The sequence below is a fragment of the Engraulis encrasicolus genome, chromosome 3 (genome assembly GCF_034702125.1).
Source record: "Engraulis encrasicolus isolate BLACKSEA-1 chromosome 3, IST_EnEncr_1.0, whole genome shotgun sequence".
In the NCBI taxonomy this organism is placed as follows: Eukaryota; Metazoa; Chordata; class Actinopteri; order Clupeiformes; family Engraulidae; genus Engraulis; species Engraulis encrasicolus.
In genome coordinates this window covers 49,320,515-49,326,103 of record NC_085859.1, presented here as the reverse complement: position 1 = coordinate 49,326,103, position 5,589 = coordinate 49,320,515, and positions in this window count along the sequence as shown.

The following is a 5,589-nucleotide window of genomic DNA, read 5'->3' as shown; positions in this document are numbered from 1 at the left end:
TGTGTGCATAGCCTTTCTACCTCTATAAATCCTCTCTGGTGTGTGTTTGTATTTACGGTGCAGTTCCTGTGTGAGCCTCGCGTGATTTGCGATTTTCCTGCACCTCACACGCTTTGTCAAAATAAAAGTCCCTCAAGCCCGGTTGCTTACCGGAGTAAGCTCATTAATAATAGTTTATTTATGATGATGATGATGATGATGATGATGATGATGATGATGATGATGATGATGATGATGGCCGTTGTTATTATTATTATTAGACGGCGGTGACCTGGCCACTATATTGCTGACCAGGAGTGTGGGTCAGGGGGTGCATCCCAATATGTGACCTTGCCTCCTCCACTTGTGCTTGTCTCCTCGTCCCGCCTCCTGGCCCCTCCTCCGTGGAGAAAACGATAAAGTTTCCCAGCTGTCAGCTTCGCCACAACAACTTTTGGGGGACTGTTTTTCATTCACCATCCCAATTGCAAACGAGAAAAAGACTCTACAATTGAGCTTTTGCAAAATATTGAAATATAATGCTGTTGTAAGTGATGTCATCATGACGAGAAGCAAGTGGAGGAGGCAAGTGGAGGAGGCAAGGTCCCATATTAAGTTGCACTCATACTCTCAGACAAGGGGTCTTTCTCAAAACCTAGGCCAGTGTCCTACCAAGTGTATCAGCCGAATTAGTCATGCCCAGTGATTGGATACTCTTTATTAGTCACACCCAGTGATTGGATATTCTGTAGAGTTCACCAAAAAGTATCCAATCACTGGGCATGACTAATTAGGCTGATACACTTGGAAGGACACTGGCCTAGGCTTTGGGAAAGACCCAAGGTCTGCGTGAAGCTGTCGGGGGCTGTCATCGACTGTCATGCAGTCCCTCCGCAGTGCTCAGTCCCAGGACCTGCAGTAAAACCTTTCCCAACATAGAGCCAATACACCCATTGTGATAAGATAAAGTGGCCATCACTTTGTGGGTACGCTCTCTGACTGTAACACAAATGAATCTGGCTCCTTGGTGTAGCGGTCAGGGACCCAGTTTAGTAGGCCTACCCTAGAAGATCTGGGTTTTAGACCTGGCAGGGCAACTCTACTCCCCTTTGCTATGGTGTCAGAAGTGGGATGACCAGTCGTGAGCTCATCAGAGGCGCACCCAGCTGTGTTAGCCATATGATGGACCCCAGGATGGATAACCTGGGTGCGAGGGACCCCAGCATGGATTGTGGGGCATCCTGTAATGGGCAAAGTATGATAGGTGGAATGTGAGGGACACATTGGCTGTGTCTCAAATCACGCACTTGTGCACTTCGGGCACTGTTTTTCAGTGCCTAGGGCGCTCACGCTGAAAATTTCAGTTGAGCCAGTGCACTGAAAGTGCCAGGATGATCCCCTAACAATGGCGGAAAAATGCAGTGCAGAATGATGGACACTGCGTGCACTAAACGGCGGCCATGTTGACAATGACACGGAGGAAATGTGGCATTCAGTTCAGTAGAAGAGTTTGGTCAACAGTCTCCTAATTCTGTAAGTAATGTCGATGGGACACCAACCTTTGTATGCCAACCAAAGTATTGTATGTGTGATTGTTGTCCTTTGGGGTGAATGACATGGAAATACAAGCACCAGACACTGTGCATTGTAAACAGTAGCCAACTCGTATTTTGGCGAGCTAATGCCATGCTCAGCAGTCACTTCCAGTGAGGGCACAGTGCATAGTGCTCAATTTGTTCCCCAACACTATGCACTAAAGACCTCAGTGCACTGTGTGCACTGTGCTCTGACTGTCAGTGCACTGACACAAATGTGTGATTTGAGACACAGCCTATAGTAGGGTTGGAAAGGGGGGTCCACGCGCACCCCCCGGCTTTTTTTACGCCACCTGATTTTTTTGTATCTTTAGAATGTCTACTTCCAGAATCTGCCAGGTGCCAAGCTGAAATAATGTCCCATGACCTTCATTTTTAACCATTTAATGCACCTGACAGGAACCCAACAGATTGAAGCAATGACAGAGAATAGGTCATAACTTTTGAAGTAAACTACATACAGAGACAAATTAACACATTTTCCCATACAATATTGACCTGAGGAATGCATTTAAGTTGTTGTTTTTTACTTTTGACAACATTTAAACGGCATATTTGCTCAGAAACGGCAATAAAATGACCCAAAATATGTAGACACTCAACTATCTTTTCATTCTTTTGAGTTTTGTTGTCTCTTTTTCACCACCTGCTCTTCCTTTATCATTTGCAGTATAAATGTGAGTATTATATCGCGTATTAAGCTGAAATTTTGACCCCCAGTCTCCATTTTTGACCCTTTAATGCGCCTGACTGAAACCCAACAGAATGAAACAATGACACAGAATAGGTCATAACTTTTGAAGTAAACCACATACAGAGACAAATTAACACATTTACCCTCACAATATTAACCCGAGGAATGCTATTAAGTTGTTGTCTTTGACCTTTCACAACATTTGAACAGCAGTTTTGGTCATAATCAGCACTAAAATGGCCTAAAATATGTAGACTCTCAAGTATCTTTTAATTCTTTTGAGTTTTATTGTCTTTTTGTCCACCACCTGCTATTCCTTTATCATTTGCAGTGTAAATGTAACTATTATATCGTGTTTTAGGCTGAAATAATGACCCACAGTCTCCATTTTTAACCTTTTAATGCGCCTGACTGGAAACCGGCAGATTGAAACAATGATACAGAATGGGTCATAACTTTTGACTTAAACTATATACAGAGATAAAATAACACATTTTGATATACAATACTAAGCTGAAGAATGAAATTAAGTTGTTGATTTGACAACATTTAAACTTATAATACTTAATAAAAAGACGTAGTGTGGGTTTACTTTTGAAGTAAGCCACAAAGAGAAGAAAAGCTAACCCATTTTCCATACAATACTGAACCAAGAAATGCAATGAAGCACTTGTGAAGGACTGTCATCAACGTTTAAACCGTATTTCTGGACAAAAATAGCATTAAAATATTGTTCATTCTTTCAAGTTTAATTGGGTGCTTCTCATTGCTCATTTAAAGTATACATTTGATTATGTTATTGAGTTTCAGATTGAAACAGTATCTCATTTTCAAAATATATCTTCCACTTAATAACCAACTAGCACCATCATCATTCAGAGGTTCAAGAAACAAAGGAGGCTTCTTTAAGACTTATTAGCTAAACCTTCAAAAATGTGAGGTAAAGGCACATCCCAAAAAGCAATTGCCGTGGGTGCAGGACATAAAAGAACACACAAGAAAAAAGGAAAGACTATCCGCACACCACAGCAGCTCCCTTGTCATCATTTAACGTGTGAAAAGCTCACACAACGTCTCGACCTGTAAGGTCTTCGTCAGGTGTCTCACGACAAGGGAGCATCTGTGGTGTGCATATATTCTTTCCTTTTTCTTATTGCAAAACCTCCACATGTAATTTGTAACATGAAGATGTGTCTTTCACCTTTTTCTGCAGACATAGACTGTTTGGCTAGTTATGCCAAATGTACAGGACAGAGAAACATGCCAGTGTAAAACACACTCATGGCTGACAAACTTTACAAATCTGGTCACTTGGATGAAGATAGTGCATTATTCAGGTAGTCATGCACCTACAAAACACTAGTGTGGATGGGTTGCTTACTGCTGTGATCCTCCAAAACAGAATGACAGTTTAATTTCTATAGATTTTAGGGCTTTTTTAAAAGGTAGTTTTTGTGCAGAAGCGCATTTAAAAGTTGATAAAAGGCCAAAAATTGTTCATTGCATTCCTTGGGACAGTATTGTATGGGAAAATGGGTCACCTTTTCTCTGTACTGTGGTTTACTTCAAAAGTTAACCTCCATTGAAAGAAATAAAGTGAAAGCCCATTGGGAAACTCCAACTCCCATTGTCATTGTGACACAGCACTCCACAGCACACAAGTGAACACTGCACACAATGAAATTGCATTTATGCCTCACCCGTGCAAAGGGGCAGCCCTCAGTGGCACCCCTGGGGAGCAGTGCGGCGGGACGGGTCCATGCTCAGTGTACCTCAGTCATGGAGGAGGATGGGGGAGAGCACTGGTTGATTACCCCCACCAACCTGGCGCGTCGGGAGTCGAACCGGCAACCTTTGGGATACAAGTCTGACGCTCTAACTGCTTACCCATGACTGCCCAAATTACCCATGACTGCCCAATGAATTGTATCATTGTTGCAATCTGTTGGTTCCATTCAGGTCAATTGAAGGGTTACAAATGAACCCTGTGGGTCATTATTCCTGCTTAATACTCTTAATACACTTTTTAATGTAAATTACGAATGAAGAGCAGGTGTTGAAAAATAAATATAATCCAAAAGAATGAAAAGATAGGCCTACTTGAATGGCCAATTATGACCAAAAATGCAGTTCAAATGTTGTCAAATGTCAAAGACAAGAACTTAATATCATTCATTGGGTCAACATTGTATGGGGAAATGTGTTAATCTCTCTGTATGATGTTTACATCCAAAGTTATGACCCATTCTGTATCATTGTTTCAATCTGCTGGTTTCCAGTCGGGTGCATTAAAAGGTTAAAAATGGAGACTGTGGGTCATTATTTCAGCCTAAAACACGATATAATAGTCACATTTACACTGCAAATGATAAAGGAATAGCAGGTGGTGGACAAAAAGACAATAAAACTCAAGAGTGAAAAGATACTTGAGAGTCTACATACTGTATTTTAGGCCATTTTATTGCTGATTATGACCAAAAATGCTGTTCAAATGTTGTGAAAGGTCAAAGACAACAACTTAATAGCATTCCTCGGGTTAATATTGTGAGGGTAAATGTGTTAATTTGTCTCTGTATGTGGTTTACTTCAAAAGTTATGACCTATTCTGTGTCATTGTTTCATTCTGTTGGGTTTCAGTCAGGCGCATTAAAGGGTCAAAAATGGAGACTGGGGGTCAAAATTTCAGCTTAATACGCGATATAATACTCACATTTACACTGCAAATGATAAAGGAAGAGCAGGTGGTGAAAAAGAGACAACAAAACTCAAAAGAATGAAAAGATAGTTGAGTGTCTACATATTTTGGGTCATTTTATTGCCGTTTCTGAGCAAATATGCCGTTTAAATGTTGTCAAAAGTCAAAAACAATAACTGAAATTCATTCCTCAGGTCAATATTGTATGGGAAAATGTGTTAATTTGTCTCTGTATGTAGTTTACTTCAAAAGTTATGACCTATTCTCTGTCATTGCTTCAATCTGTTGGGTTCCTGTCAGGTGCATTAAATGGATAAAAAGGAAGGTCATGGGACATTATTTCAGCTTGGCACCTGGCAGATTCTGGAAGTAGACACTCTAAAGATACAAAAAAATCAGGTGGCGTAAAAAAAGCCGGGGGGTGCGCGTGGACCCCCCTTTCCAACCCTACTACTATGAGTGTGTCCAGGGTATGGGTCCGCTTCCTGAAGGGGAAGGCAGTGTGATGGAGTGGCCATCAGGTTATGGGTGCGCTCAGAATATCATGCCAACGAGCCTCAGTAGTGTCCTCCCAGCAGGGCAACTCCCCTTCACTACACCTCTATGTTTGCTTATGTCCACTAGAC